This window comes from Sus scrofa, chromosome 15, assembly GCF_054392235.1.
Source record: "Sus scrofa isolate SSC_HxYL_T2T_F1_AM1 chromosome 15, Sscrofa_HxYL_maternal_Yorkshire_Landrace_v2.0, whole genome shotgun sequence".
Lineage (NCBI taxonomy): Eukaryota > Metazoa > Chordata > Mammalia > Artiodactyla > Suidae > Sus > Sus scrofa.
Window position 1 is genome coordinate 23,741,509 of NC_139397.1, and position 24,941 is coordinate 23,766,449.

The following is a 24,941-nucleotide window of genomic DNA, read 5'->3' on the forward strand; positions in this document are numbered from 1 at the left end:
CCCAGAATGCAAAACTTTATTATTAACTGGTTTCAACATGAAAATGAGTGGATACACATAGAAACATGGACAGTATCTTGCCCAGCAGGCAGGGTGGGGAAGGCAGGCAGGAGGAGGTCGGCCTAGGAGATTCCCCTCTCTGCCCCAGCAGAAGTGGGATCCCAGGGACAGAGCCAGGTTCCCTCCACTACCCCACCTAGGGAAGCCCAGGACTGCACTTGAGGGCTGGAGTCGGAGCAGCCTAGGGCAAGGTGGATAGAGGGGGCCAGGATGGGACCCATCTAAGCTGACATCATGGGGGGGCATCATGGGCTGAGGGTTCTGCAGATAGGACATTACCTATCAAGCAGAGATGGGCAGCAGGAAGCTACTCATCATCTGCTTAGTGTCCTTAGGGCTCTGGGAGTTGGCAAAGCTAATGAAGAAGCAGTAGACAGCAACCCAAGTGCACCACTGTGGCTTGAGCATGAGGCCACACACGCTTAAGATCATGGCAAGCAGTTTCATGTACTCCAGTGTTAGGTCATCCAATACTGGGTTACACTCGCTCGGCGAGGCCTCGCACCTCAGCACTTTGTTGGGCTCCATGGGTCCAACATATTGTTCGTGGACATAACCAGTCAGAAGTCGCACCTCTTCCGCTGTGGGAGTTGCAGCTTCTAGAACATATTTTTGAGAGATGATTGACAAAGTGAGTTTCAACTGATGTGAATACAGTTTTATAAAGGATAATTTGATATTCTTAAAATATTAGTAGGAGTTATTTACATCCTTAGAACAAATCTATCATTGAGTGATTTATTAAGTATTAATGTATAGTTTGTAATGTTTAAATAATTGAAGACTCTATGACAATATTTACTTAAAACTTTATAAAAGTATTATTATCTCCCTAATCTTGGATTTTATATTGTGTTGCACCAACATTCATTTAATACACAATTCAGCTATTTTGTAATTTTCTTATGGCATGAGTCTAACTCAGATAAGAACTCCTTGAAGTAGGCGTCAGTATCTGGATCGTTTTTGCATCCCCAGTGGCTATCTTAGCGCCTAGAATGTTGTAGAGTATTGATAGTCATAGGTTAAGTGTGAATAAATGCAAAACAAATGTAACTATGAGGAAAAGAATAATAAAATCTGCTTTACTTTTCCTTTTGATCCATGAGATACTATGTATTTTACATAGTTATATACACATGACATATACCTCTGGACAAAAGTCGTCCTACTTATTATTCTCAAAAATACTGCTACTGAATTCATGTCATTTTTAATTGTTAATCAATAAAAAGTAGCCAAACACCCAGTTTCTTGAGGCTAAAATTTCTTTATTTTTCATTTGGCATTGACATAGATTTTAATCGATAGGAAGTTACAAAAACACATTATATTACACTCATTTATAGATTTAAAAAGATACAAACTAAGCATGATATTAGGCTATTAACAAGTGTTCTTTTCATATGTAAATCCCAACCATATTTAGAAAAGAATTTGCTGTTTCTTTCAGGGATTTGTAAATCAATGAAGTCTATTAATAGATCCCTACCAAATAGATACAATATGAAGTTTAAAGAAGTATACATAATTTAAAAGATGAGAAATATCTTTAGCATAATGATACATCTGCAATTTGTGAATTGTAAAAATAGTCATTTAAATATTTCTTTGATTAAAAATTCAATTAAACTGGTGTTTCTGTCATGGCACAGCAGAAACAAATCCAACTAGGAACCATGAAATTGTGGGTTCAATCCCTGGCCTCACTTAGTGAGTTAAGAATCCGGTATTGCTGTGAGCTGTAGTGTAGGTCACAGATGCGGTTCAGGTCTGGCATTGCTATGGCTATGGTGTAGGCTGGCACCTGTAGCTCTGATTTATACCCCTAGCCTGGAAACCTCCAAATGGCATGGGTGTGGCCCTAAAAAAGAAAAAAAAATCGATTAAATTTATTAGCCTATGAGGATTTATCTACCTGAAGGTAGAAAAAAATTGTTGGAGTTCCCATCATGGCACAGTGGTTAACAAATCCGACTAGAAACCATGAGGTTGCAGGTTCGATCCCTGGCCTTGCTCAGTGGGTTAAGGATCGGGCGTTGCCATGAGCTGTGGTGCAGGTCGAGTGGTGGCTCAGATCCTGCATTGCTGTGGCTCTGGCATTGGCCAGCAGCTACAGCTCCGATTGGACCCCTAGCCTGGGAACCTCTATATGCTGTGGGAGCGGCCCTAGAAAAGGGAAAAAGACAAAAAAAAAAAAAAAAAAAAAAAAAAGCAAGAAAAAATCGATTATTAAAATTATAAAGGGAATATCTTTTTATCAGAGCTAAATATTGATACTTTAGTGGATTCAAGTTGGATTCAAACACTAAATTTCTTATAAATTATAATATTAAACAGAAACAAAACAGGATACAATTTTCTGTTGAAACATGAAATTTTTAAAAAGATGAATCTGGAAACTTTTTGCTTCAAGGTAAGTAAGCTCAGAACAAACATTTTAAAAGCCCAGCTTTTGTCTCATAGGCTAAATATTTCACAGGTGTGATTAATTGCAGGCACAATTTTCTGCACCTGCATTCACCTGCGTGTGGATTTAATTAGTCATCAGCGCCTAACTTTGAAAATACAGAATTTGAAAATAACACCTGGAAATTTCTGCTTCGTTTGACATAGAATTGAAAGAAAGTGTCCTTAGCAAATACTTAGAAATTTCTGTAGTAGATGTTACATTTTTTAAAAGGAGTGAGGAGAGTAAATAGTATAAATAATCAGTTTTTAAACTATTTCTGCTAATTTGAAAAGAATTACTTAGTAGATGATATGTCTATGTAATAATAAAACAATTACATAAAACTTTACTTGGTCCAAACATTTAGTTCCTTAATCTGAATCAGTGAACACATACTTTAAAAAAAATCTTTAAAAATCGAACTCATAAAACATTCATTTGTGGTAAAATCTTGATGATTATCATATGCATTCTAAATAAAACTACTGTACACTGTCACTATTCAAGAATAGTTTGTATTGGGAGACTGATTCACATTCATTTGTTTAGATAATTGCAATCATCACGCTATACATACTAAATGAGTAAGTCTAGGCATGAAAACACGAGAATATTTCCACCAGCTTAATTTTCTCATTTTAATAAATCTGAATCAATTATGATGATGGTGTGAATGAAAAGGAAAAGTGAAGGGATTATTTAAATTTTAAAGAAGGAAGGACAGCAATAGGGATAGATGAGTATAAGGGGTGAAGAGTGGCTCCTATAATTTCTAGCCAGAAAAATGAATGGCACTGACAGATTGTTAGTTCCAAAAGTAGAACTGTGCAGGGTTCAGTAAATATATGAAATAATTTTGAGAGGGAAGGAGGAAAGAGAGGCTAGAGGAAGAAAAGGGAAAAATGTAAAAATTTATATTAAAGATAATAACTATGGCTATGTGTTATAACATTTTTACTGATGCTAAGTCCAAACAACATCTTTTACTGATGCCTTTTGGGCTCTCTGTAATATAAATCATCATACCAATTCATTCACTTATTAATTTTTAATGTTACCATCGGCAAAAACCCTCTGGGTGCCTGTACATAATTACCAAAATAGAATACGATCATAAAATGAATAGAAGCTAAATTCAAAATTAAATAAAAGCGGGTCACCTCCACATTAGGAAAGGCCCTGATGTTGAACAAGCTAAGTCATTATCAAACTAGGAACAGATGGCCTAAAACAAAGGGTATATGAAGACAAGGATGTCCTCAGGACAAGGTGTCTTTTATGGAGGCGAAAGGGAGCTTCCGTAATATAAGAAACTTTTTTATCTGTGTAACCTTAAGGGAATACTATTTTCAAGGATATTTTATTCATTTTGAATTCACCAGCGAGCATATCCTTCTCAATTACCCCAAGAACACATGTGTGAAATATCAGTTAAGAGCCACAAAGTTGATATTTGAGATGTTTTACCATATCTCAGTTTATTGGACAGCTGTGCACTCTCCCTGCTCAAAGGGATTTTGGGACTTTAAAATTTCTGAATTGTCAGTTGCAAGCTAAGGCCTTTCTCCTCTGATATTTACAATGCATTGTCTGCCCAGATACTGAGTTCAGTCATTCAGATAAATAAGTCATAGAGAAGGTTTTTTTTTTTTTAATTATTTTAAAATGTTGTTTAAAAAGAATCTGAGAGAGAATGGATATGTGTATATGATGACTGGGTCGCTTTGTTGTACAGCAGAAATTATCACAGCCTTGTAAATTAACTATACTTCAATAAAACTAAAAAAAAATTGTTTTATTTTTCAATAATTGGTAGCTTTTTGGTTTCAATTCAGGTTTTCAGAAACTTGGCTCTTATATCAGCCTCTATGAGTCCAGCACAAATAGCAATATAGACATTTTACCTAGCATGAGATTTTCATAAACCAAGGTAGTTATAATGTGATTGACCAACTAGATTTCCTGATTTTCCTTTTTCTTTATTTAAACATCATCCAAATCTGGAACTATATTTTCAAGAGCAGAGGAGGACTGTGGTCACAGATAAACAGAATTATTTGTAATTTCCATGAGGGACTGACTGCTTTCTTGGCTGAGGACTCTTTGATTTAGTTGCACTTTCTCTTCTTTCTTTGTTCTCTGTGGAGATAGGAACTGTACTGCAGACAAAATTGCAAGGAAAAGGCTAAAGGTGATGAAGAAGACCTAGTCAGTATAGAATGGAATAATAGTATTTATGGTATTTTTTTTCAAATTTGATCAGCCTGCTTATTGCTTTGAGTTTGCAGTATGATAAAGTACTTTGCTATATATGTTATATGTATTTACATACATTTATTAGTGAGACATAAAACTAAGTATAGAAGGGATAGCTGTGATAAGAGCTTTAAGGAAGATTTTTTTAATGTACTGAAGGGCAACAAAGAATACACAAACAAAGATCACATAAAATTTTGAACTGAGAAAACTGAGAATGAAGTGATTTGGATGGGTAAGAGCCCTGAAGGTAGAGTATAGGGAGCGCTGTCCCACGAGGAATAGACTGCAGTAAAAAGATAAATAAATAAATAAATAAACAAAAATGTGCTGAAAGGCTGAAAGGATCCTGTTAGTGATTGGGACCAGGGAATAGCAGATTAGCATGGCTGGAATTTATAGCTCATGGTTGGGGAGAGAAGCCTAGATTGAAGTAGAGAAGGTGCAGGAAGTTTATACACTCCTTAGAAAGCTCTTATGACTTGATGGGAGTAGCGAGTGTCTATTATATTAGACAGGAGAGCAGAAATCCAAGAATCGTGGAAGGCAGAACTCGGTGACTTGCCATGGTTGGTCAATGACAGGAGAAGCTGATTATCATTCAATTATTATGAAAGTTGATTTGGGTCAGTTATGAAGTCATTTTCAAAGGTAAAGAAGTCAATAAAAATGGGAGTTCCTTCTGTGGCACAGTGAGTTAAGAATCCACCTGCAGGAGCTTAGGCCACTGTGGAAGCATGGGTTTGATCCTGGCCTGGTGCAGTGGGTTAAAGGATCTGGCATTGCTGCTGCTCCAGCGAAGGTTGAAGCTGTGGCTGGGATTCAACCCCTTACACTGGGAACTTCCATATTCCCCAGGTATGGACATTAGTAAGGAAGGAAGAAGGAAGAAAGAAAGATGAAAGGGAGCTTGGGCTTATCAGACACAACTTAGAATAGATTTACAAGGAGATCCTGCTGAATAGCATTGAGAACTTTGTCTAGATACTCATGTTGGAACAGATGAAAGGGTGGGGGAAAAAATGTAATTGTAATGTATACATGTAAGGATAACCTGACCCCCTTGCTGTACAGTGGGAAAATAAAAAAAAATTATATAAAAAAAAAAGATGAAGGAGGGAAGGAAGGATAAAATAAAAATGGATTTAGTGAAAAGATAATAAACATCATTTGGTAAAGTTATGATAATCAAGAAAGATTGTGTTTCAATAACAACTGGCTGGAAATACAGATCATTTCATTAAAAACTTATTAAACAAAAACAAAAACCTTCAAGGCCGCTTGGGATCTGAATAAACTGAATTAGTAGAGTGATAGATAAAAACCAATAGAAGAGGTTTAGGATTAATTTACCAGTTGCTATATAGAAATAGTGACTTGTAGACCAAAATTTAGACACATTTTAGGAGGAACAGGATAAAGGTATAGAACATGCATACCTGTGGGATCGAGAAAAAAATGAAAAAAAGTAAAGTGACAGTGATAATTTTGGAAGGGTAGGGAATCGAGATTGATTGAAACATTGAGGTCCCATTTTTGAGAACCTATTAATAATGCAGTAGAGATTAAGCAGCTCTGGAAAATGTTCAAGTAGTGGTGTTGAAAATAACATAGTGAACAATTAAGGTGAATTTGTGTAGCCTAACACCAAGCCAAAGTGAGACTGACATAAATAGTGACCTACACAGAGCATTTACAGAAAATGGAAAAGGCAAAGGCATTTACTTAAGTAGAAGCTTGTGTTAAATATAATCTCAATTCTATGTGACTGTATCATTTATTTGCACTTAAAATATTTCTATATTTTTGGGAACTCACTTTTTATTCATGTACTCTGCACCTAGAATAGAAATACATGTTAGGATAAATGAGTCATCTAAAGCAATCAAAATCATGTTGTAGGTAAATATCTTATTTTACATTTTTTTCATGCGCCATAAAGCCTGTAGACTTAAAAAGGACAAATTAGCCAGGATTGGGGATAATAAGCAAAAATAATACAGAAATTCAGGCACAATATATACAAAGATCTCACTTTATGTTGAATTGGAGCCTGCATTTCCAAAGCAGTGATATTAAAAATTATAAAGCATTAGAAGGGCACAGTTAATTTCTGCCATTGATTTATCATGAAAATTACAAAATACATTTATCATCAAGGAAAAGGCACTTGTGTAAAAAATGGACAAAGGCTTTTTGCCGAGATGTTGTTAGATCATCCACCAAGTTAAAACAGTTGTACATTTTGTTAATATGTTTAGTGGAATAAAATAATGCTGCACATTTAGTGTTGGATTATGTGGCCTGCTGCCAAAATTTGTAGCTCTGATTACAAGGTTCAGGTTTAAGTACCACTTCCTCACTGATTTATGTCTAATGCATTATAATTCACTGACTGACAGGATAAGCAACTAAATTTGTTAATTGGACAGTAAAATACATTTTTGTTCTTGTTTTTGTTCTTGTGATTTTTTAGGCTAATGTAAAAAATACATAATATGTTAAAATTTACTACATTAAAACATTCATGGAGATTTAAAATATTAGACATGGAATCTCAGATAATTTATTCTTTATTTTTGTGGCCAAACAATTATAATTAAAGGGATGTACTCAATTGCATGAGTTAAGGTTTATAGTAAATATCATTTCTATATGTAGCATGTCAGTTCATATTTAAAAAATGACCTGTGCACCCATATTCTCTTTTTAGCAAGAGGTGTTGTAAATCACCATAAAAACCCAACTGGCACAGCATTATTATATATGAATAAATTCACTATTTATTTCATGGGTTTTTTCATTCCTTACCAATTGTTTAAATACCCCTTTCCCATGGAAACATGGAAAAATCTGTGTTCTTTTACTATGTTATCTATAATCTTTAAATTTACATTTCTTAAAAAACAAATATGGAAATAACTTTACCTTTATATTTGAATAAATTGAATGAGATGAAATGTTGCATTCCCGTTGATATTTTTATTTCAGTTATTTCCCTCCCTCCATTAATCCCTGTTATTATGACATTAGAAGATATCCCCACTTTTAAGAAGACATTTAGGATTTACTGAGTTGACCAATGTTAAGTAACTTGGAGAAATTGCTTAACTATCAGGAAGTAAACTATATATTTTTGTGTACAGTGGACTAATCTGAATACCTTGAATTGAAAGGAAATAGGAAGCAGTAAGGGAAGAAGTTTGAGCCCTAAAATAGATAATGAGAAGACAAGGAAATCCATACATATGGATCAACACAGGGCCAGTTTCAGGCAGTTTCAGGAGGTAAAAGGGGGTGGCAACTAGATATAAGTCAGTCATCTTCCAAGAGCAGGACAAGATCAATGTAATAGGTGGAGTTGGCACAATTGTCTGTGGGGCATTACGGAGGAAAGTACAATTGGCCTGCCCTGGGGACACTGATTTAGCAAGAGTACGGAAGCTCACACCTTCCTTCCTCTGAATGTAGTACAGAGTATTTTTCTTTGCCTCCTACCTAATATAGACCCGGGGGACATAGAAAGCGAATGTGTCCAAAAGACTTGGGTATAATGGGTTAGAATGGCTCTTCCACTTGAATGATGTCTGGGGAGCTGTTACAGTCTGACAGTAGTACAGAAACATAGAGGGGTCAGAAATACTTCAAGGCGTTTGAACATCTGTATAAAAGACTTTTGCAGAATTTTACTAGTAGAACAAGGATACTAGCATCCTCCTAAGAGAGATTCCTAGGTCATGCTGGGGCAGAATAGGTAGGGAAGTTTGTAGATGAGTAGATGTTCCTGGTAGAGACAATCTCAGGATATAATGTATCATCCGTGACGTGAAATTGAATTCTTATTTGATTACTTTCTATTTCACTTCTTTGAAGTGAAGTCTGTAGGAGTTCCCACTGTGGCACATTAGGTTAATAATCCAACTGCAGTTGCTCAGGTCATTGCAGAGGTACAGGTTCAATCCCTGGCCCAGCACAGTGGGTTAAAGATCCAGCATTGTTGTAGCTGTGACTTAGGTCACAGCTGCAGCTCAGATTCAATCCCTGGCCCAGGGACATCCATATGCCATAGGTGCAGCCATAAAAAAAAAAATAATAATAATAAAATAAATAAAATGAAGTCTGTACCTGGTCTACTAGATGCTACATGGGCTGACCTTTGCTCCTTGCTTGACCTTATCACTTGTAACTTCCCTCCAGCTCTCTTCTTCAGTCACACTAGCCCTTTGTTCCAGGTGCTTGTTCAATAGTCATTTTTCAGAGAAGATGACAACTCTTTCTAAAGTAGGGGACAATTCCCTTCTGATTACTCAACTTGCGTTATTTCTCTTCACAGCACTTAACACTCCCGGGTATTTTATATGGTGTCTGCTTACTCTCTTTTCCTCTGGTAAATTTTAAGTTTTATGGAAGCAAAAAGAATTTTTCCTGTTTTATTTACTGCCGTATGCTATAGGTGCTAAAATAATTGGTGAGTGAAATTAGTGAAATGATGAATAAAATACTCATTCCGCTTACCTATTTTCCTTAATAAAATATATTAGATATACTAATTTGAAAAACAGTTGTCTCAGCAAGTAAGATCTCTGTGTGTAAGTGTTGATTTAAAACAGTCTGGGCCTATAAGGATGCAACTTGGTGGAATTAGCCAAATTGATTACACGATATAGTCATTCTTCTCTATTCAACAGTTTTAGCATGTTAATATTCCAACAATTAGCTTAAATCAATTTTGTCTCAATAATTATAATAGTATCTTCTGCAAGTTGACCAAAGCTTTGCACTAAAAAAATAATAGGATTTTCTTACTTTGATATCTTATTTTAGGTAGATCAAAAATAGCATGTACAGATTATCAGATGATTATTTTCAGGTATCATTAAAACACACAACTGAAATTACTGTATTGAAGCCCCTCACACCTACATAGAGAAGTAAGAAGAAAAGGTATTACCTACATCCCTGTCATCCATGGTAAATTACAGAGTTCAAGTAGATGAAAATTATTCTATCCAAAATTATATTCTACATGCCTACTGCTTGGAAAATATTTAACAATATCTTGTTCAGTGTATAAATGTTATACCAGTCCTTTAATCTATGTTTTTAGATAGAAAAACATTTCTGTATTATCAAAGGTCACTTTAACTTAACATAATTTCTAATGATTAAAAAATATATTTCAGATTGAATAATATATCCATCTTTGTGTTTTTTCCGCAATGACTTGTTGGAAAGCCACTGCTTCATAGAATACTATTCCACTTACTGAAGGGAATATGTAGAATGAATATATAATAGTTCCTAAAAAACTGTGAAGAAAAATTTATCATAGTCTGCCCAACTATCATGTCATGAGGAGGAAGGAGGGATAGATAGTGGAAATATGTTTTAATGGAAATATGTAAGGCTATGTCATTCACATGCCCATGTAGCATATATAGCAATCATCTTGATCTAATTATTTTAGTTTATAATTTAATATATGGTAATAAATTATTGGATTTTTTACTGGTAATCTTTACTTAGCCTTTTTTTAGTGTAGTTGAATGTCTCGAAATATAGTTTTATGGGGTACACATATATTGGACTTTTCAATTATTCTTTATTTGGTCTCAGATAAAACACAGTATAGGCAACTGCACTGTTAACAGCTTCCTGTAGGAGACTTGAGATCCTTTGGATAATGGCACCACTGTTGGCTGAAATGAATGCTTGCACAATCTAATCCTAAAACATCCTCAGTGAATGTGAATATGTCTACGTTGACAACAAGTATTTCCTAGCAAATTATAAAACTATTTTGGGAAGAAGGTGATTTAACAAAAATAAGCCTATATTTTTTGAGGTGTGTTAACATGTTTTACATCTGAAATGAAACGTATCTGTGTTTAAATGAAACTTTCAGATTTCCTGTTGTGGCGCAGTGGTTAACGGAACCATGAGGTTGCAGGATAGGTCCCTGGCCTTGCTTTGAGCTGTGGTGTAGGTTGCAGATGCAGCTCGGATCCTGCGTTGCTGTGGCTCTGGTGTAGGCCGGTGGCTACAGCTCCGATTGGACCCCTAGCCTGGGAACCTCCATATGCCACAGGAGTGGCCCAAGAAATGGCAAAAGACAAAAGAAAAAAAAGAAAGAAAGAAAGAAAGAAAGAAAGAAAGAAAGAAAGAAAGAAAGAAAGGAAGAAAGGAAGAAAGGAAGAAAGAAAAACTTTGATGTATTATTCCCCCACATATGCTTTCTTGAAAATATTTTGACTCTATGGTTATTAGGTAATCGTATCATCTATGCCAAGTATTGTTGAATGTAGCAGAATGTTGATAACCTTATTAGTACAGAGTGAACTATGAATTGTACTCAACAAATGAGCTGTGCCTTTCTACACAGAAAACTATTAGTGTGAACTATATATAGTGAAATTTTTGTAAGTTAAAAGTTGTGTATCAGCAATTTCATGCATCAGTGAAATTACTTTTTAACCTGCTTCTAAGGCAGTTAACCATCCTCTACTAAAGATCTGTAAAATAGCAAAAGTATTATGAACAACCTCTGTTGATAAATCTACTTTAAAGCATCTGGAAAAATGCCACGTTAAGTCAATTTTTTTTTTCCATTCATAAACGCAATGCCAAAGTTGAGCCTAGACATATAAATGTCATTATATTCTTTACCTCCATCTAACTTTTGAGAACGTTGGCCATGTTAGAGTCTCAAAGGGGTTAGAGTCTCAAAGGGTGATTTCATCTATTAAATGACAAGGGATATCTAAATTATTTTTTAAGACAGATAAAACAAAAAATTAAATATTGGTATTTTAAGAATAAAGATTATAGTTTCTTGTAAATATTGGAATTTTCTATACTCTTAGAAATTTCACCACTTCAGATCTCATTATTGATATAAACTAAGAAGAGCTAGATGATTTCCAGTTTTTCCCATTCTTTTCTTCCTACCGTTTTCCACTACTATCCTTCATACAAAGGATAGAGGATGCCACTCTCAGGTTAATGGAAAACTCAATAAAAGTAGGATAGTGTGCATCTTACTTTCCTTCTGCTATAAAAAATGATTATAAATTTTAACTTAAAATGTATTTTGTTGAGCTCTTGACTCAGGTCAATTAAAACTATCAAAAGCCAATAAGACCTACAAAGGATAAGATTGCTTAAAACAAAATGAAACCACCTTAGTAGATATTTTTAAAAGGAAAATATTATGTACATTCTGGTTTTGAACCCATTAGGCAACCTTTTGTCCTATCAAAAGGTTGGATAACCTTGCAAGAGTCAAAACCGAAAAAGAAAAATAGTTGAAGACTGTGAACTATTTTCTCTACATCAAAAACATAAAGCATCTAAGGGCAGAATCTAACACAATGAGCCAAGAGTTCATATTTTCTAATGACTCATTAAAAAAAATGATTACAAGTTAAAAAACATTCATTTAAGTTTAGCTTGACCACATTGACCACATTACATCTTGGTTGGCTCATAATTTTCTCCAAGTAATCTTATAAATAATTACTTCAAATGCTGCATTTTGCTATACATCATGAAATAACTAAATTAAGAATTTAAATTATGCTGCTTTAGTATGTATACTTAATCATATTTTCACTTCATGAACCACTTTTAATTGGGAATTTGAGCTTAAATTTAATAATAAGAAGCTGAGCTGATTCAAGTTATTATTGAAAGATCTCTTCAATTTAACCATTAATTAAATAGGATAAATTTCAAAGTGTTCCTTAAATAGTTTTAAGCCTTAATAAATTTTATGTATCTACCTATGGTCTTTAGATTATTGTAAAGATTCTTCAGCCTTTTACTTAATGTTTGGAACTACAAATATTTTAAATATTTTTCCATATCTACAGAGTACAAATTAAGTGGAGAATTGTAATACTCTAATGATGATATGTCATGATAATATAATTCTACACAACAGTGTTACAGTTTTACCAAATAAATAGGAAGAGAGATAGGGATTAAATGCACAGGTTAGAAAAGAGAAACTTTGAAGAAAATCTTTATTACTGAGAAATAATGAGATACACCAATAATTAAAATCTGCAAATTTTTGATAATATATCATTTTAAGAATAATCTTCCTGAGAGTTAAAACATATTTGAATTGGGAAAAGAAGTAAATAAGAATAGAAAAGAGGACGTATGAATATGAATGAAGTAAGAGCCTCCGTTTTTTCATGGATTCTGATTATCTGTAGATCTCCTGATTGGTGGCTGGGGCTAGGAAGCTTTAGAAGAACTTGGATAGACTTTGCTACCAATTAGCTGCAGGACTTTAGAAAAATCAGTTAACGTCATTGAATCCCATGTCTTCATCATACCCAAAGTAGATATTATCCCTTCCATATTCTCTTATTTATTCCATTTTTTTTTTTATTCCCACAGTTAAAATTCTCTCTTTCCTATGAAATCCCACAAGTGTTCCTGGATCTCTGATTGCATGTGTCACTTTCAACCTGTGCTATACTTATTTTTGCAAGTGTCTGATATATACGACTCCACTGGAAATGAACTTGGGAGAAAAATCTACTTCTTCACCCCTTTATGTACTTTAAAACACTTAGTACAATTTCCTCAGATAGTACTCAATGACTGTCTGCTTTAGTAGCAACTTGGTTACTTAAATTGCAGATTCCAGAGATCCTATTTCTGTGCTGTGAACTATGAGCCACAAGTGTCTATGGAGAACTTCATATATGCCTGTTTGTAACCGAGATAGGCTGTAGTTGTGAAATGCACACCAGCTTCCAAAAACATTACAAGACTTGCACAATCTCACATTAGTAATATTTAAATATTAATTGTGTGTTGCAATGGTAATATTTTGAATATATTGTGTTAAAAAACTATTTTATAATTAATCTTACCTATTTCTTTTTCCTTTTCTTAGTGTGGCTTTCAGAAAATTTAAAATTACCTACATGTTTCACATTATATTTCTTTTGGACAGCACTGGTTTTGAGATTTTGATCCAATAGAATGCTGTGCAGTACAGAAATCCCTTTTTTTAAAAAGGCCCTTAAATGATTCCAATATATGTATTAAAATAGTGACCAGATTGCCACCTTATGTATACATAGTAGCAGCAAGTGATTGTGGTGGTGTTGGCTTAGCTCATCATCTCATTAGTATGTGATAATATTAGTATGTGAGTAAATTCTGTCAATGGATACAAGTCCTGGCTTTGGGCAGTTCTGGCTTGACATACTAGTAAGGCAAAAGGAAAAGGTTGCCACCATTCTGAATGACATACTTAATGAATAACAAACTTATTTGTGGTCATTAGAAACACAAATGACCTTAGTACCTTGTCTGCTATAGTAAACAGGCACTTTGTTTTCAGTAAATGATAGTCTCTTCAGCTTCAAATAAGAGGCTGGTATCCTAGTGAAAGACCAAGCAAAGGAAGGTACAACTGCAAAAGTTGTGCTTGAGGGCTTTGCTGTTAAAGCTAGGTGGTGAGTAAACCTGATTAATTTACTTATTGATCCCTTGTTGGTATAAATTCAACAAATTAGAGTGGATTGTTGGAAGATTGGGGAATAAGAATAAAGGAGACATTAAGTTTTCAATTCAAGAAAAATCAACAAGGCAGTTTTTTCCTTGTATGCAGGAAGTCATAAAATGGAACATTTAAGCAAAAATACAGTTAGAATTAATTTAATGAAAAGCCGGGTTTTGCACTAGTCTGAATGTACAAAAGTACAGCTGCAATTCATTCTGACTTTCAGATATAACAGAAAGAACAATGTTGTACAGCAGAATGTAGGTAATGACGCTTTTAGAAAAAGAAGCACATCTATTTTAAAGCCTTTCATTTTATTCTGATTTTACCCTGCAGACGAACAAATCAAAACTTATGTTCTTGAAAAGCCGCTTGATTAAAAATCATCCACAGGACAGTTATATTCTTCCTGGGATCCTGGCTGAAGCACAGTCGATAGATTTTTAAAAATATAAACAACAATATGTATTCACATCAGCTGATTAGGCAAGCCCAGCCTTTTCCCTATAAACAGTCCCTTTAAGAGAAATAAACTACTTTGGCATCTTTGCAAGCAAGAGTGGGTGTTGGGACGCAAAGAACCCTTTAGTGTTTTAGATTCTTGACAAGGCTTACTGCGAAAGACTTAATAGCCTTCTGAGAGAACTGAGGTTGCATTTTGTGCCACTGCAAATTTAAATCCAGGTCACAGAGATGTTAAATAGCAAATGACACATTTACTGTGCCACCCAGCTGCCTCCTCTAATGCAGCAGGACTGCCTTCTGAACAAAGTCAGCATGCCAATGTTAGAGTGTGGGCAAGTGGTTCTGTCGATCGGGGAGATACTTAAAGAAGATATTTTGCCCACAATTAAAAAGCTACTTAGTTCAATTGCTAATTCACCCCTGAAGTGTCAAATAAATGACTGGCCTCTCGGAAGGAGCCATAACCCTATACCTCATGAGTGAAAAATTTTGAAGCTGTTCAGTGTGTCAGACTTGAGATTGAAATACTCATGGATAAGCTCCCTATGTTGGATGGCAGAGGTCACAGGCTACTGTCATCAGGCTACTGTCATTAATCTTTTTAAAAGTTGTTTTACTTTAAGAAAAATTGCTAAAGTGAAAGTTAGAATGATGGTTATTTTGTGGTTGTACATGAAGTATGACCTGCATCAATGAAATCTTAATAGGTTATCTCTATTACGCCTGCACTTTAACAAGTATTTTTTTTCAATATACTCTCACCAGTGTATCTGTCTCCTGCAAACCAATGCCATATCATTGATCAATTCCATAGTTAAAATTGAGAGGCAGGTAATCTGTGAACAGTGAGAGTGGAGGCTTTCATTCTCGATGCTGTCAGAGAGCCATAGCATTGGAATCATAGTCAAAGAATGAGGGGTGTGTATCTCAAATGGGAGGGAAATGGACCACTTAGCTGAGGGTATTTCTTTTTTTGTTGTTGTTGACTTACAATGGTCTGTCAATTTCTGCTGTACAGCAAAGTGACCCAATTATACCTATATATACACATTCTTTTTTTTTTTTTTTTTTTTTTTTGTCCTTTTTTAAGAGCCGCACCCACAGCAAATGTCAGTTCTTAGACTAGGGGTTAAATTGGAGCTGCAGCTGCTGGCCTATGCCACAGCCATAGCAACACCAGCCGCATCTGTGACCTATACCACAGCTCAAGGCAACGCCAGATCCTTAACCCACTAAGCAAGGCCAGGGATGGAACCTGCATCCTCATGGATACTAGTCAGCTTCATTACCGCTGAGCCACAATGGGAACTCCACATATTATATTCTTTTTCTACATTATCCTCCATCATATTTCATTACAAGCGGTTAGCTATCATTCCCTGTGCTTTACAGCAGGATCTCATGGCTTTTCCACTCCAAATGCAATGGTTTGTATCTACTAACTCCAAACTCCCAGGCTATCCCACTCCCTCCCCCTCTCCACTGGCAACCACAAGTCTGTTCTCCATGTCAATTAACTTGTTTCTTTTCTGTAGATAGGTTCATTTGTGCCATGTATTAGATTCTAGATATGTGATATCATATTATTTGTCTTTCTCTTTCTGACTTACTTCACTTAGTATGAGAGTCTCTAGTTCCATCCATGTTGCCACAAATGGCATCATTTTGTTCGTTTTATGGCCAAGTAGTATTCCATTGTGTATATATACTACATCTTCTTAATCCATTCATCTATTGATGGACATTTAGGTTGTTTCCATGTCTTGGCTATGTGAACAGTGCTTCAGTAAACATAGGAGTGCATGTGTCTTTTTCAATGAGGTTTTGTTCAGATATATGCCCAGGAGTGGGAATGCTGGATCATATGGTAGTTCTGTATTTAGTTTTATGAGTACCTCCATACTGTTTTCCATATTGCTGTACCAATTTACATTCCCACCAATAGTGAGGAGGGTTCCCTTTTCTCCACACCCTCTCCAGCATTTGTTATTTGTAGACCTCCTAATGATGGCCATTCTGACTGATGTGTAGTGGTACCTCATAGTAGTTTTGATTTGCATTTCTCTAATAATTAGTGATATTGAGTACTTTTTAGGGTGCCTGTTGGTGCCTGTATGTTTTCTTTAGAAAAATGTCTATTCAAGTCTTCTACCCATTTTTTAATTGGGTTGTTTGGTTTTTTGCTGTTTAGTTGTATGATAGAATGGGAGGAAAAAGTTTCAAATGATGCATCCAGTAAGGCTATTTATTAATGGCCATGTCCATGACTGTCTCTCAGCTGTGACCAAGCTCTCCACTAGGCAAGTATTTGAACCTGGTAAAGCTGTTCCTTGGCGTGGTAGTACATGAGAATAAGCTGAGGGACTTCACACACACATGCCAGGGAACCATGCTAACTATTTGCCAACCTTATGATCTCTGGGTGTTGGACCTCATTCATAGAATTATTTGAATGATTCTGACATTTAGCCAGATTGGACAAATCCCTGGCCTGGGTCATAGAACTGCTCTTCAGCTGCAAAGACCTATGTCTCATCTGTATAGCCAAACCTAGATTTTCTGACCTGGAGGACCAAACTTACTTTGCAAGGTAAAGTGAAACACAAATATGATATATGAGATTTATATGTATATATGCATGTATACAATCAAAACAATCTTTCCTTCAGCTATACTAAAGAATATTATGTATTTTTTAATTTTTTTATCCTAAATCAAAGAACATCTTCAAAAGTGTTTTCTAGAATGATCACACCCATTTCCATCAAAAATAGGTGAGAAGAGGAAATAATTTGCCTCTGATTCCTCATTATCTCTGGGTATTTCAGGATACTAAAAACTTTTTGCATTTTAGGAAATCACTATTGTAAATAGGATTCTGGTTTTAACTTCTTACCAAGAACTGGAGAGATGCTGTAGGAGGGTGTTCACTCACTCTTTGGACACTAGTGCTTTGAGGGACACCAAGATGTATCAGGAAATTCATATATCTATTCTGCCAATGCAGAATTTATAATCATTTAGGGGAGATAAGCCATATACCTAAATATCTATACTACAACAAAAAGCATAACTTTGAAGGGGAAAAGACTGATCAATTTGACTACATTGATATTTTAAAATTCTGGGCATCAAAATTGTATCAGTTTTGGGGAGTGAAAATATGTCACAGCTTGTGAGAAAATATTTTCAATGGGTATAACTGACATAGGAATAAAATCCAGAATATGTGAAGAACCATAAAAAATGAATAAGACCAAGTACACATTAGAAAACTAGATAAAAATGTGATCAGGTAATAAATGGAAACTGAATTGCCAGTAAAATATGAACAGTTACTCTAATTCAATAGTCATTTGAGAAATGTAAATTTATACCATGAGATACAACAATAGTATCAATTTTGCAGAAATGTTAAATAAGTCTGATAATACCAGTGCTAGAATGTAAAGCTATGAGAATTCATACATGCTTCTGGTGGAAATGTAAAATGATGCAACCTCTATCGAGAGCAGTTTGGCAAAATTTAGTTAACATTGAGGTCATGCAGATTCTGAAAACAAATTCTATTCCTAGGCTTATACCCATATTGGTATTATAGCTGGAAATAGGTGGCATGCTCAAAGATAATTAAGGAGACTCTCATAAAGGAACTATCTACAAAGTTTGGGGCAGACATAAGAAAAATCAACAAAGGATATCAATATCCCAGTACTAATGTTCAGCATGGAGTCACCACCAGCTGTAGGCTGGAAGATGCAGAGGAGTTACTGGAACCATGAGAAACTGTGCTGGCTATAGAGAAGGTCGCCCAACAGGAGAGGTGGTTCCCAATGAAGGAAGGCAGCCGAGTGAGGTGAAATAGAAGGAGAGCAGCCTGGGGTGCAAGTTACCCAGACTCATTCTCCCTCTTGCCCTGTGATAGCTTATGGGTGCCTTCCACTGGCCTACTCAACAAGAATTCAAACCACAGGAGCCCCTTGGTGAAGTTCATAAATATCAGACTGTTGAGGCACAAAGGAGAACAGAGACCTGGAGAGGGCCAATGGAAGAATTTAGTATAATCTCTAGAGAAATCTTGACTAGGGTACATATTTACACAATGGACTATTATAATGAGGAAAAATAGAAATAACCTAAATATCCTTAAACATGCAACAATATAACAATGTTCTGGGAAAAAAAGAAGGCAAGGTGAGAAAATACATCTACGATGTTACCTTTTATCATCTAAAACATGTAAAATATTATGTGATAGTAAAGTATACATAGTAAGAGTGTGACAAATTCAGGGAAGTCGTGAATGACAAATTTATGAGAGAGATTACCTCTGAGGAAGGGAGAAGAATGCAGTGTTTGGTACATACTTACACTAAACATTATGTGTTGTTTATCTGAAATTGAAATTTAATCAGGTATCCTGTATTTTATATGGCAACCATAGTTAGGAAGGGATAGAGAACAACTTCGGATGACTGTATTTGTTGCAAATATCTTCTCCCAGTCTGTGGCTTGTTTCCAGCATTCTCTATTGTTATCATGTGTCTTGATGGACAGAAATCATATTTATTTAGTTGAACAATGGGAACACAGGTGTTCATTTTGTTATTTTTTATAGCTTTCTGTATGTCTGAAATATCCCATAAGTAATATTGAAAATATCTATGCAAGAAAATAAGAACTGAGACATGTCATAATAAAGATTCTCTGGATAAAATGCTTCAGGATGTTAGGAAAAATAACTCATATCCAGTGGAGGAGCTCACAGAGGTGCAAAACCTTGATCTATGAATAACACAGAGAAAGGTCAATAAATTCTTGCCAAAGGAGCTATATGAAGAAAAGTATGAAGCCATGAATGCACAATGTATATCAAGAAGAGAATGAAAATAGTAATTGTAATAATAATGATTAAAGTAACAGACAGTATACATGTCATTTTAAATAGCATTTCTTGAGTGCTATATACTGGACAACATTTTGATTTTTTTTTTATTTCACTTAATACTCTTAAAAGTCCCTTCATACAAGTTTCATAAATTTCCCACTTTAAAAACGAGCTTTGGGAGTTCCCGTCGTGACTCAGTGGTTAATGAATCCGACTAGGAACCATGAGGTTGCGGGTTTGATCCCTGGCCTTGCTTGTGGGTTAAGGATCTGGCATTGCTGTGAGCTGTGGTGTAGGTTGCAGATGCGGCTTGGATCCCGCACTGCTGTGGCTCTGGTCTAGGCCTAGGCCAGCGGCTACAGCTCTGATTGGACCCCTAGCCTGGGAACCTCCATATGCCGCAGGAGCGACCCTAGAAAAGACAACAACAGCAAAAAAAAATGAGCTTTAAGATACTAGGTAATTTATGCAAATCCACATAACTAGTGGCAGAGGCAAAATGTGAACCCCAGTTGTGTGAGTACATACAGTACACACTTGTAACTCTACATTTACCCATAATAAATATCATATCTAGTATTAATATATATAGTGCATTTGCACCTCCTAGCCATTCTTTGTTACTTGGTTTCCTTACTTGATTCTTACAACAATCTTATGAGTTAGGTACCATCCAGATTTGTAAGTTGAAGCAAAGTAACTTGCCCAAGAATTGCTGGCTACAAAATGGTGGAACAGGCATTTTAAACCAGTACTATAGCATTCCAAATGCAATTAACCAAACAAGTTGTTTAATTTAGATAGTACCAGTGATAAGGTAAAGCAGAATATTAGTAAATATATGCCAGGAAATAGATTCTGGGCATAGTATGAAGTAAAAGCCAGACTTTCTTCTCTCAGTATGCTTGCAAGATTATAGAAGTGACTTTGGAAGTCTTTGAACAGGGAATGAAATGATCATATCTATGCTTTAAAAAGATTAATATTAAAGTAATATTAATTTCAGTTGACAGTTTATTACCACACATTGGATCAGTGAGGTTTAAGTCACTATGCCCTTAATTCATTTTTGTCCTGCATCAACACATATCAGAGTGTTTTACATATGACAAGCAGTCAGTACTCACATAGGACAGGTAATCAATCATTGCATTTTGCATGAATATAGTAAAGGAATGAGTGGTATCTATAACTCAGCCTAATAATCACGTCCACATGTTTTCTGGGATTTCAGTGTTATGATACAAGAACTCTAAAGGAGGTTCAGAAAACTTCCCAGTTCTGCCACCCTCCTACTTCGTTAGCGTCCTGTGATTCTTGAACTAAATGATTCCTGAGCTTCTTTCTAATGTTATCATTATGAGATGTGAAAAAGAATATGCATTTCTTTACTATGCCCACAAAGTAAAACTCCCATCCAGAAGCAGATAATTAAAAGATAGGACTTCGAACTCTGATAATTATTTATAGCAATGGTGTTTGTTATTGAAGGTAACCCTCCTGCCATAGAAGGGTAGAGGCAGTCCACTTTTCCCATAGTTGAGTAACATTGCTTTAGTTGAGTTTTAAATACATTTGGACTTGTGAGCAATTGGTATTCATTTCAGATCAATGTGTTGAATTTGAATTCACTCAATAAAAAAGTAATTATGAATAGGGAGGGAAATAAATTATCATTTGTGTGTCTGTTCTTAGGAATTTGGTGAAGTATAAATTTTAGAGTGATTGATGACACATACTTCTTTCTACACTGTTACTAAACCTAACTCTCATTTAAGTGTTTTTCACACACTCAAAAGGCTTATTCATGAACTATGTAATGATATGTACACAGACACAAACTCCCAGTCACCCTAATAGACTGTAAAATAAAAAATGATACCACCAAAATTCTGCACTGAATTCCCCCAGTACATTCAAAAATGAAATTTATTACCCTGAAATTGTCAACCTCTAGAATTAATTAATTTATATCATTTAAATATTTCTAAGTGAATAGGCTCATTGGAATATATAGAAAAAAACTTTCTTAAACAGTTCATGTTTCTGAGCTGTTCTTTAAGAGTATTTTTTATGTATATAGAATGAATTCTTCCACTGAAACTTAACAGCTACCACATATAGTAAATGTATTTTTTCAATAGTAAGACAAATTGACCAAATTGAAAAAAAATATGTCTAAGCTATAGGCCCATGCAAGAGTTTAATCGTTTTAATAGTGATAGTGTAAGATACTGTATATGACTCCCTAGTGATCTCGGAAATACATTTCAGAATTTCATACCCAGAACTTCCATTCCTCATCTGTCACTTCAAAGTATTTCTCCTAAAGCTCCTTTCTAGAAACTGAGGTTTTCAGTCTCAGATGATTTCCACATCAGATTTTCAGAAACAGTTACTACATTTAAAATTCTAAGTGACAAAAATAAGAAAAACCACATTCCTTTACGTACTATAGCAAAACTATAAAGTAACTTATAATTTCATCTCAAGGTATCGTCTTAGGAGCATGTGCCACATTTGTTTAATGATCATGTTTTCTTCCATAAATACATCAGTTGTGTCTAATGAAAACTCATCTCCTTGCTGGGTGAGTATACTTTCATGTTTTATAGATACTTAACTTTCTGTCTAGTAAAAATAAATTCCAATTGTCTATAAATAATGTGAACTAATTTAGTTGACATAATGGGTTTTTTTTTTAACTTGAGCTGTAATGATACCTATCTGATTTATTTAGCAATTTTTTTCATACTAGGGATCAAATCTTTGCTTTGCTTGATTCTTAAATACTTTGCTTCACTTACATTAAAAAAACAGAATAAAATGTATGATTTTAGGTTTTACATTTTCATTTATAATTATTATGCTAATAATGTGAAAGGAAAATTAATTTGGTGCTTAAGTTAGAGGGTTAAGTGATATAAAGGAATAATTACAGAAAAAACGTTTTTAAAAGATAAGAAAAAATACAAACACACTGTCATTTCTGCAGGGATTATCACCAAGGGACAACAACAAACTTTTCCAGAGATGATGACATGTTGTCTTAACAATATTTTTATATTTCAGACTTTACCCTACAAAAATGAGGTCTCAAGTTCACATGTTGTACTTCACCTCCCATTTGGCCCTTACCTGATGCATCCTTTAATACTTCACGTAAATAAATTTTATGGGTGTGGGAAGGGACAACAGCTTGTTCCTTTGCTTGTCAAAGAATTGAGCATTCAGTAGATTTCTATGTAATCAAACTCCACATATTTGTTGACTGCCATTCATTACTTGTTTAAGATTTTAATTTTCTTCTTTTAAAAACACTGGCTATCTAAAGTTAAATATTTACCATAGAATGTTTAAATTCAAAAAGAGAGTAAAAGAAAATAAGTGGAAACCAAGAATGGAAGAAGGTATGGTTGTTCAAAGCTAAGATAGAGGAAGGATGATGTTTTTAAGAAAAATATATTTACTATTTATATTCTTATTCAAAATTACACCAAGAGCTATGAATGTTCATCAAAGTGACATTCTCATCGCTTAGTGAGCTTGATTTTTTTACTGGTTTTATTAAAATGCACAGAAGATGCCTTAATTTTCAAAGGCTGTGACTCAAATAATTGAAGATATGTTTAAGTTTTTTCTTTATTTCAAAAGAAATAACCCATACCTTCCTTAATGAACATAAATGACTGACTTCATTCAGATTCTGTGGAATATATTGTTACCTGATAACCATTTATTTTTTAAAATTCCAAGTGAATTGTTAATAAGTGAAAACTCTCTTTAACATAAATCTCCATCTACAAAAAATGTCAGGTTAAAAATTAGATGAATTTTTTTGAAACACCATGTGGAATAGAAGTTACATTTTTGAGTAATTTCAGAAATTTAATTTGAAAATAAAGTAAATTATTTAATGGTAGAGCCTACCTAGAAAATGCATTGGTCCTAAGGAATTATAAGTAAATTTTATTAAATGTTTTATATTATTTTGTTAACATAGATAGACTGAAAGATTATAATAATACTTAATCATTACCCAAGCTTATAGCTAAAATTGACTAGATTTAAACTTCCAGGTATGCATTTTAACTGCATAGTTCATTAGCAGAGTCTATTAGCTCTTCTTTTAATGATCAATTTATTTAATTTTGCTTACAGACCTGGATTTGGTGAGTTCCAGTATTAATGTATACAGTGATTAATTCATAGGAAGGATAATCACATTGCCTCTTTTTGTATGGGGTTTGAAAATAAAGCTCTCATTCTCCACTAAAATGAAATTAAAAGCCTATCCTTATTATGGCTTCTGAAAGAGAATAAAGAAAGAGGTATAGAATATGGAGAGATACACTCCTGTACTTTTACTCTTCCATCGTAAATCCAGGCAAAATTACCTTTTCAGTGGCTTGGGATTATAAAATAGATCATTGTTTCAGCAAGTTCATTCTAGATACCCTGCAAAATAGGGGAATTTTTACTATTATCATTTTATATCCATGAGGAACCTGAGGTTTAGAGAGTTCAGCTGTCTTGCCAAAATCACAAAAATAAATGAATGAGTCAGATCACCAAGTCACCAGTGCCTGCCACTCCTCCAAACTCATAGATCCTTAGATGTGAATTTCACCTTTTGGGGGCAGGGAACAATGAAGCCATCTTTTTAATGGTCTTTTTCTTTGAGATGACTTGTTTTTTGTTTTGTTTTTTTGCCTACCTAGATATTTATTGTTATTTTAACGAATAATAAATATTAAAATAGTTATAATAAATAATCATTTTGCTAGACTGTTTCTACATGTTACTTTTTTTTTTAATTTTTTTGCCTGGAGTGGAAAGAGACTATAATAATTATAGGGAATTAAGTATGTGCATTTGTTGGATTCAACAGCATCATAAATAACAAACATATGCTAAAGAGAACTCACTTTGTCCCTCTCAAATTGTTTCTTCTTTGGTACGCCATTCTGTTTGTGGCACTAGTGTTATGCCTGCTGTATTATGAATTTAATGATTTTGGCACAGCTCGTTCTCCTTTACTTAAAAAAAAAAAGTTATCATATGAGTTGCCCCATGTGTTTCCCACTAATCCCCCTACCTTTGTCCAGACTCTCAACTTCCTTTCACTTCATGTCCCTCACACCACAATCCTGTTTTGCAAGGCTGGAACAAAAAGCCTTAATCTTAAATTTCAGTTTTACTCTGTTACATATCAGCTTAGGAAACAATTTTTGTTTCTTGTTATTTTTTAGAAATGGTCCCCAATCTTGATAAATGTTCCACCTTTGTAA

General features: G+C 34.6%; 1 protein-coding gene and 1 pseudogene across 5 annotated transcripts in view; one reads left to right on the forward strand and one right to left on the reverse strand.

Annotated features, from left to right (window-relative positions):
• The window catches only part of LOC110256980 (PAT complex subunit Asterix pseudogene), a 32,705-nt pseudogene extending 32,091 nt beyond the window's left edge, over positions 1-614 (reverse strand).
• Positions 1-24,941, forward strand: part of LRP1B (LDL receptor related protein 1B) — a 1,884,722-nt gene that overhangs the window by 154,339 nt on the left and 1,705,442 nt on the right. The window lies entirely within an intron of this gene.